This window comes from Channa argus, chromosome 7 (assembly GCF_033026475.1).
Source record: "Channa argus isolate prfri chromosome 7, Channa argus male v1.0, whole genome shotgun sequence".
Classification (NCBI taxonomy): Eukaryota; Metazoa; Chordata; class Actinopteri; order Anabantiformes; family Channidae; genus Channa; species Channa argus.
Genome location: NC_090203.1, coordinates 28,349,912 through 28,360,262, shown reverse-complemented (window position 1 = coordinate 28,360,262; position 10,351 = coordinate 28,349,912). Strand labels below are relative to the sequence as shown.

The 10,351-nt window shown below is 40.4% G+C and overlaps 1 pseudogene; it reads right to left on the bottom strand.

The window, feature by feature from the left end:
• Positions 1–10,253: 10,253 nt before the first annotated feature.
• Positions 10,254–10,351, bottom strand: LOC137131117 (U6 spliceosomal RNA; annotated as a pseudogene).

Genomic DNA, 10,351 nt, shown 5'->3' with positions numbered 1-10,351 from the left:
ACACTAACTCACATGTGCAGACAGCTGCACAGAAAACAATGACATTTTACTGGTTTCTGCACCAAGTTAGCATTTTTACTAAAGCAACTAGGGGCTATGTTTAATTCTAGTATCCAGGTCTCAAAGAATAGCAATAGAAAGAATATAACTAAATTGCTTTACCAACCTTAGAAGACTTTTTTTTGGCAACTCCAGGAGGCGAGCTGACCTGAGCCCCCCATCCACAGTGTCTGTTCCAGTGTGTGGTCAATCAGAGCCCGTGAGGTGACTGTTTTTCAAGAAGGGTACAAGGTGTCCTTGGAAGTAGTTATCTTTTTAGGCAGATGTGCACTCTGTCCTTTTCTGTCCCAATTGGATCCAGTTGCAGTGTACGTCTTTTAGAGAAATCTTTTATTTATTGGACATATCTCATAGGGAATAACCTTCCTTTTTTAAGACAAGTTTAGACTGACGAGTTTCTAAGGAAAGCTGTTTTTTATGTTATTTTGAGTTGTAATTTAAACTGAAAACGACCAGCAAGTCTAATTATTGAGAAAAAGCCAAATAAAACCAAATTTTATCGGTTTACAGAACATCATCTTATTTTAAAATTTTAAAAACACAGATCAGTAGAATTGATTTGTTAGGCAGTTGGTGCTTAAAGTAAGTTTAAAATGCTAATTTGATTTGAACGTTATTCTGTGCTCAAAGAATCTTAAAAATGATTTATCTTTTTTTTTGTTTGTATGTGTATTGTGATGTATTTACACATAAAACCAACAAAGGACAATAGAAATACAAAAGTGTGTAGGTGTTTCCAAACTTTTTCTTAGCAGTGCACATTTTTAGCTCCCAGCAGGACTACAGAACTTAAATGTTTCACAATTTATTGTTTTGTTTACGATATTCATCATCTTAATGACTTTTATTCTTTGTCTATATTATTGAAGATTTGCCAACCTGTTTCTTAATGTTCAGAAAAAAACTTTTGCTATGGTAAAGCCAGATCTAAATAGTGCTTCTGCTAGTACGACATTTCTATCCACAAATCAGCTGATGGCTGCCTAAGCTCAACCATCTCAGGAATGTCCAACAGGAACCAGAGGACCAAGGAATCCCCTTACCTCTCCTCGGTTGTCACCCATCCCACAAAGACCTGCGCAGGTCCCCCGTCCATTCATCCACCCCTCAATCCACTCAAACATTATCCATCCATCCATCCATCCATCTACCTGTCAGTCTTTGGCGGGAATCATTGCGGCCGACAGACGTCAGCCGCCAGCAGGTTGAGTCTTCACTTACGAGGGCCCCTCTCCGAGCTGTCCAAGGGCCTTATCACAGCCTGGAGTGGCGTGCCAACTCAATCTTAGTAGTGGACAAAGTGAAGAGAGCGGGAGCTGTCCCATCAGTCTCCATTATGTGACAGTGTTTTTGCTCCACTGTCGTGTTCCTGTGGTACTCCAAGGGAGATGCTGTCTCATACATCATCAGGGGACAAAGGACCTGGCTTGGGGGAGGTGGGGAGAGGAGGTGGGTCCTTCCTGCCCCTGAGACACACATATAGACACACAACCCCCTTTCAATATCATCAGCTCTCCTCCTAAAGTTCTGCTCAACTTGAGGTTTGTTGGAAGAGAATGTTGCAGTAAGACCTTCAGGCACTGATCAACTGTGGTCAAAATGTATAATGCAGCAGTGTGAGCTAGAATAGTATGTGTGGCTGATAAAGTGACGTTCAGCTTTATGAGACAAAGCTCAAGTAGTGTAAACTAAAATCCAGTGTTTTGTTTTTGGCACTAAAACAGTCTCACAGTAAAACTCACATTTTTTGTATTTTACCAGAAATCACAATTTCAGTATTAAACACTGGATTTTCTGAATAAAACATTTGGTTTGCACATAAATGCTGCCTGACTGCTTCTGGATAAAATTACTGCTGCTTTGATGAAACAATAGATACATAATTCTCATTTCACTGAGTTTCACCCAGATTCCAGGTCCATTATCTTAGACACACAGGGACCAAGAGATTGTGAGCATGAATCTTCTATGTCAAAGGGCTCAACCAATACAATCCAATGATTTTTCGCTGCAATCAGAAATGCTGGCCAGAAAATCTGTGGCTTTAGGATTTGTAGTCACAGTGTGTATCATCCACTCCAGATGTACAGATGAATACATATGTGCAGCTGTTTTAGTAGGATGGGACCAATGCAGTGTGTGTGTTTGTGTGTCTGTGTCAGTGTGTGTGTCACTATCTCTGGCAGCTAAAGAGGACGAGCAGAACATTTGCATAGCAATGGGAAATTCTGCTGTCACTACAGTAGTGCCAATCAGCCCTGCCCCCGTTCTCTACTCACAATCTAATACTTACAGGCGCCATTCAGTGTAAAAAATGCAGAGAAACCTCTGGCATAGCAACTTTAGCTGTAACAAAATGCCAATGTGTTTGCCAGTCACAGGTTTATTGCTCTGTTGGATTCAGGTCAAGGAATGTACCTGGTTATTTGACAGTTGTTATAATGATCTTCTTTAAAAACTATTGTGTGATTGTTGCAGTGTCTTTGGGATCATTGTCATGCTAGAAGTTCATCTTCTGCCTAGTATCTTGAGACCAAACATGTACTAATGTTTTGATTTTTTTTCTCATTTCGGTTCAGGGTCACCACAGCTGATCTGCATGTTTTTTTTTTTTTCCACCGGATGCCCTTCTTGACGCAACCCTCCCCAATTTCTACCGTGCTGTGCAGCTGGGGATTGAGATGGGCCTTTGGGGTTCAGCGTCTTACGTGGCAATAAGTAGTGTCCAAATGTTTTTGATCCTCAGAATCCACTTTGCTCCTTTCTGTGCTCGGACATGGTTCAGTGTACTGTGCCCTGGCTGTGGTTCAGTTGGGCTCCGGCACAGTGTGATCGTTAACATAACCCTGCTCAGAACTCCAGTTCTGTGACCATTGACAGCTTATCACCACTTAGAAGAACTTAGAAGGCGTTTGTACTTCTTTGCAATCCCAACCACTGCTGCAGCTGAGTTTCACCTTAGGCCTGTGACACTCAAAATCGACTGTAAGCCATAGGTCAACGTCAGGCTGTTGGGAAAAATCCCTTAACCTTATTAGGTATCCTTTTAAGGTTGTGTACCTTGTGGAAATAAGACACAATCATGTGATCACGTCATATGCTTCTCTAACCTACACTCAACACATGATGCAATAGCCTGACTAATGAACTGTTCATGAAAAACAATAAATGTCTTCATGTTTCAGATATGTTTGTGGAACAAACTGGAAATAACATTACAACCCTGTCTGTTCGAAATTATATTCTTAATCAAGTAAACTCCAGATGCGAATATGTTTGGTGAAGAATGTAAAGCACCAGACGAAGCCTCTTTTACCATTAATCCGTGCATTGTCTGTCTAACCACTTATCCTCTTCAGTCTATCCCGAGTGTCATACGAGGCAGGGTCCACCCTGGACAGGTCTCCAGTCTATCTCAGGGTCAACACAGAGAAACTAAAGCCTCTTTCACATATGCACTTGAATTCAGAAGTTCCCCAGCATTTATTAGGGGCTGGTGTATGTGAGAATGCAAATATCTAAGTGAGACGTCCTTGAGATTATCCGCAGTTTATCCTGCAATCCCCCTAATACAAAGTTTGTATTAAATGGGCCTGTTGACAAAGTTTATACTGGTCGACTGTAAATACTTTTTCCTGCAGCATAGTTTTTCTATCATTTTGTGCCTCATGTGTTCACTGACCTCTCACTGAAATCAAGCAGTTTCTCCCGAGAGAATCTTTCTGGCTCGGACAATCTCCCACTGTGTGTTACACGTGTGAAACGTAAATTTGGACAAAGTCAAGAGCTGATTTTTTCCGGACATTGTTTCGGGTTCATATGTGAAAGAGGCAGACAGACAACACTTTCACACATAAGGGCAATTTTCATGCACAACCATGTCTTTGGACTGCGGGAAGGACATGCATATTCAACACAGAAAGACCAGCCGGCCGGGGATTTGATGCAGGGACCTTCTAGCTGTGAGACAACAGCGCTAGCCACTCCATCATTGTGCTCCTTACCTATTTATCAATGCAACCAATTTTTTGAATGAATAAAGTGCTGTAGCTGTACAAAAATGCAGGACTGTGACACTACAGAAGATAATTTGTGTATTACTATGTGTTTTGTATCAAAGGTGTGTTGATGATTGTTAGCTAGCCACAAACTTTTCTCAACCTTAACAGAGTTTAGTTGTATAGAAACACATTTTTAGGAGACAGAGTTGAAAATAAATTCTTAGCATGCCTTCGCACACAAATACGATCTTTCTATAAGATAAATAAGGTGTGAACCTGTTGGAATTTCAGGGGCTCTGCCTTCTTTGAGCCACTGTATTTATAGCCCATAGAGCCTTTCTCTAGCTGAGGCTAAGAGCTGCACATCAGGGACTTGGTTGCTCCCTGCAAACACAAAATAATTAAAATATTTTAATCATATGGTTTCAGTGACTGTTTGAAAAAAACTTGTGGGCCATTTATAGTTGATGAATATCTATCAATAACACCTGAAAGGAAAAGTTTGAATTTCTCTTAAATAATAATATGGCAATTCACACATTACGATTGAGAGTCAAGACTGACAGTAGAACTATGGTGCGGCACACAAGAAGTGTGTCCATAACATTATTGGATGTTTAAGCAAAATTTAAGCCAAGATCAACACTGTGGCTTTTTTGATGGAGGACTCTATTAGGAAAACATACTTATTACGTATTGTTGGGTGTCACCTTCAAGAAAAAAATGATTATACACAGCAGCGTACATCACTACGAGGCAGTTTACACTAAGGTAATAGTTTCTATCAAAGCAGCAAGAGCATTGACAAATGGCCTGGTTCCGCCCCATTGTTTTACACTTTACTCATGCTCCTGTGGGCCCTCAGTGACAGAGATTAATTTTAGACGTAGAAGAGCTTTATGTTTGTCACACGACACTGTTTCTGTCAGGAGTGAGTGTCCAAGAAGCCAAAAATAGTAAAAGCCCAATAATTCTGAATTATTTGACATAATAAGACCATAGAAAGACAAATATCGCCTACATTCCAGCATCAATAGCAGTATCATTTTACACCTAATAATAAATGTCATTAATGTGTTTTACTGCAGGTGGGGGCAGCTGTAGGTCAGTTGGTAAAGGCAGTCGTCCATAGACCACAGGGTCAGAGGTTCAATTCCTGGCTATATGTCAAAGTGTCTCTGGGCAAGATGCTGAACTCCTAACACCCCATTCCCCTCCCCAGCTGTGCAGTGCTGGTCCAAGCCTGGTAGAAATTGGGGAGGGTTGCATCAGGAAGGGCATCAGGCGTAAAAACTGTGCCAAATCAACATGTGGACAACGATCCGCTGTGGCGACCCTGAACTCACGGGATAAGCTGAAAGGACAAAAAAAAAAAGTGTTTTACTGTACAATGTGTTGATGCTACATGTGCACTAGAATCTTACGTAAAAATAATAATAATCATCATCATTATGATTCAGGCATTGTGTAATACATTTTCGATTAACTAAACTTGAACTTAATTTTTTAAGTTTCTGTTGTTAGAACCTAATATCATGGCTGGTCTTTACATTTTGAACTGAACAAATTAACTCAAAATCAATAAAAGTAAAAAATAACAAACAAAATACTATAAATGTAAACAATTCAAAGTAGATTATATAAGACCACTAAGACTTCTACTTGGTATTTGTTATAGGTGGTGAGTGTGTGCATGTGTGTGCATGAACCTGTTTTAATTCTTAAAAGTGTGATCTCAGTTGGGGAGTCAGGGTCTGCAGCTCGACCCTGAAAGACACTGTGTAATGAAGTGTGTGTGTGTGTTTGTGAGTGAGAGACATTCTACTAAGTTGCTGCAGTGAATACGCAGCATGGCTGGAGAAGTTTATCTAGATTTGAATCGATAGACCACAGGAGAGTTGTCCACCTTACCTCAGTCAATTAAATGAGCTAAGCCTCAGAATGGGGCAGTTTTTGTGGACATTCTTTATACGGTGTGTGAAACAACCACAGACCGTATAAAGAATATCCACAAACACTGGTATGTATGGTAGAGATTTAACTTACATTTGCGGATAGAAATTTTAAACTGATGTTTCATTAAAAAACTAATTTCTCAAGGCCTCAAATACACATTTATTGAAAGAGTAATGAACCTTGGATTCTGGCTTTCTCCCTCTTTACTGTCTCCTCCTCCCTTCATTCATTCTTCAATGTAAAATGCTACCATTTTAATATGCCCTATGAATGCATAAAGACTAACATGGACATGTACAGTAAGTTATGTAATCTGATGAGCACAAAATGTGCCAGAGTCCAGCATTAATAACTTTTTGCCATATGCATCTTTGCAATGTACAGAACAAACAGGAGCATTCTGCATCTCCTGATTATATGGGACTGGTTGTGTGGGCGTAAGGTCCAGTGATGAACATACAAAATCTCCACAAAAGCTCAGTCTGCAGAAAGATGCTTTTTGATGGAGAGAACAAACATTAGCATTGCATCGTCTTCTCTAAAGTTATGCAGACATTTATCCCGTAAGCTGATGAATTTTCATCTTTGGCCCGGGTTGTTAGCGTTCTTTGAAGGACAACAGAGTTAGCTTCGTTCTCAGTGATGGCCTGATTCACCGAGGGCACAGGGGGTCAACAAATAAAGGCCTGCTCATGTTCTCAAACGTGGTACAGATTGTGAAATAATGACAACTCTGATGCCAGAGAACAGGCTGTGTATTGACTGAACACAAAGGCTACGTTGATTTGTCGCACTAAGTGATCCATAAGCAGCTGTTATCATTGTCTCATTGTCTCAATGTGCTGATTCCAAAGGAATGTGTGTGAATATGTCCCTGTGTGTGCATATGGGTTTGTGTGCAAATGCTTGTTCAGTCACACTTTGGATATACTTGAATGAGTGTGTACATATGATTCTGGGCTTCAACCCATATGCAAATAATGGACAAGCAGAGAATCACTTGCTCCATTCAGAGTTATTTGGCTGTGCCTGAGATGATGGTATGATGAAGCTTGCTTGACTTCTTTGCAATGTCAGTCATGCACATTTTAAGCAGGCCGGGGATAATGTCGGCTTTATGACCACTGACCAGCACTGCATGCAAATAATATCTCAGACAAACTGGGGTCTTCACAACTTTGTTCTTGATAAATCAAACAATGTTGTTGCATGCATCTTAAAGTCAGGATGCTAAGATGCCCTTTGGATGGATAGTTCCTGCAATGTTATGACTCTGTGCATAGTTTTTGCAACTTCTTTTTTATTGTAGTGTGGTGTGGTGACTAATGCCTGAAAGGCTGTGCAGAACTTGGCGGAATGTGGTCAGTGGAAGAAGCTGAGCAGGGAGAGGGAGGGCTGGGTGAAGCAGAGATGGTTGACTCTGAGACTAGAGCTTAAGTTACATGTTATGGCTTCATATTATACTATATACATATCCATTGCATGTTACCTATCACTCATCAAAAAAATGTAGCCTACAGTCTGTGTTTACTGATAGTGTCTGTATATTATATGTATTTTGTACCATATACAGCTGGTGACCAGAGACAGCTGTCTTGTGCTGTGCTTTGTGCTGCGCATCCTGCTATTATTAGGGCAGAGACACATCAACCCTACATCAAAGAACTAGCCGCAGAGAAGGTGGACTGTTTCATCACCTCACGTCACTTTTTGCCAGGGCCAAAAAGTGGCACTTAAACACACCAAGACTACAACAAAAAGCCAACTCACATGTATGTTCTCCATCTGTGGGAGAGGATATAATTCTCAGTAGTAACACTTGTTTTCTAAAAACAAAACTGTGTGACAGGTTTATTTGTTCTGAAACCTGGTCACCTGTCAGGTGTTGGACACTTCATCACTTCATGTATGTGAACATGTTTCTATAGTGTTAGTATGCAGTACTTGTTCAACTACATCATTCACTGCTCCAGTATCCACGGTTAATGGAATACAACTTAACTCAATCAATGAGCTAAATGACTATGTCTATGTACGTGACAATGACAGACTATGTAGATGTCTGTTGAGAGCAGAAGGAAGAATTGAACAAATGAGTAAAAGATCATCTGCCTATCTGGGATTTAAGGTAGAATCAAAAGACTTTACCATGTTTTGTCTAATGAAGACAAGTTTCTAAGCAACGGACTCATCTTCTACAGCAATGACACAGTGCCTTTGTCAACAACACATAAGTGTGTGTCTTAGTGTATGTGTGTGTGAGCCTATAATGAACTGGCCTCATTATTTCTCAAGCAGATATTGTTTGCTTTGTGTCTCCCTCACTCATCATGGAGAATATATCACAATTAATGCAACACACACACACACACACACACACACACACACTAATGCACTGAGATACTCAAAAAACTAAAAAGTACACACTTATAGGGAAGAACTGAAACCTAAACCCACACACAACCGTGCCAACTGTTTAATTGCACTGCATTGACACATGATCACACAGCCTGTACAGTACATTTACTTAGAAGGTGATTCACCCCTGTGTGTTTTAAAGTGTTGTGTGTAAGCTCTGAATTGTGGTCCAGTTAATCATGCTCACTAGTTTCTCCTTCAGAAGGCAGTGACACACTGAAGCCACTAGTCTGATGTGTCATCTCCTTTTTGGCTTTGCCGAGATGTTTATCGGAATCACACAAAATCCAATCCCTGGCCTGGCAACTAGACTTTTGCTCATAACTACGATTGGTAATCAGAAGTTACTACGTTGTCAGGGTCTGAGCAAGGCTCTGAAAATGGCCTGGAAGCGATAGCATAACTACATGCCTCTATTTTATTAAATTCCAAATCAATCTGCCAATGGTGAATAAACTGAGTATGAGAACTGAGAACTGAGTATGGGGTGGCCAGTATACCTCTACTCCCCTACCCTCCTACTCTATACTTGTTCTGTTAGATCTTAGTGCTGCATTTGATACCATTGATCACAACCTTTTATTATAGAGACTGGAACATGAAATTGGGATTAAAGGATCTGCACTAGGTTGGTTTAAATCTTATCTATCTGATAGATTTCATTTTGTTCATGTTAAGGATGAATCCTCTACACACATAACAGTTAGGTATAGAGTTCCACAAGCCTAAGTGTTAGGTCCAATACGTTTTACATTGTACATTTCTCCTTTAGGCAACATTATTAGAAAACACTCCATAAATGTCTACTGCTATGCTGATGGTACCCAGCTATATTTATCTATGGAACCAGATGAAAGAAAAATCAAGCTTCAAGCATGTCTACAAGACATAAAGGACTGGACGTCTCACAATTTCCTACTTCTAAACTGAAAACTGAATTGTCATAGTATTTGAGCCTAAAAATCTCAGGAATATGATGTCCCACCATATCGTTACTCAAGATGGCATAAGTCTGGCCTCCAGTACCACTACAAGGAACCTTGGAGTTATTTTTGACCAGGATTTGTCCTTTACCTCACATATAAAACAAAAACAGCCTTCTTTCACCTAAAATTGCCAAAATTAGGAGCATCCTGTCTCAAAGTGATGGCGAAAAACTAATCCATGCATTTGTTATTTCTAGGTTGGAAATGGCAAGGAACCAGCAAGAGAGATCATATTTCGACTTCACTAGTTTCTCTCCATTGGCTTCCCATAAAATCTAGAAGAGAATTTAAAACCTTTCTTCTTACATATAAAGCTCTAAATGGTCGAGCTCTATCATATTTAAAAGACCTCATAGTTCAGTTTCGAGAAGCAGACACCCACTTTACTTAAAAACTACCTCTTTGATAAATGTTATAGTTAGTTATAGTTACCCCCCAATGCACTGAGCTCCTTTCCTCCTTTCGTCCCTCTCTTCTCTCCTATCACCACACATTTATTTATCACCACTGCATGACATTAACTCTGTGTGTTCTTTCTCCCGTAGTTGTCTTTCTCCTTCTCTGTCCCCCTCTCTCTGTCCCTCTCTGCAGGTGTCCCTCGGCTTTGGAGCTGTGTGTTTTCCAGTGTGCAGCTACTGGTCCTACCAACCTGCCCGATGTGTTTTTGTTGCTTACTGTTGCTCTTTTCTTTTCTCTCTCAACTTTCCACTTACCCCGACTGGTCAAGGCAGATGGCCTCCCACCCTGAGCCTGGTTCTGATGGGGGTTTCTTCCGTTAAAAGGGAATGTTTCCTCTACACTGTTGCCTAGGGCTTGCTCAACGGGGATTTGGTGAATGGTAAATAGTCGCTAATATAGCGCTTTTATCCAAAGTGCAGGGGGCATGCTAATCTTCTCTGTATTGTATCCAATTTGTCATATGTTCAGAAC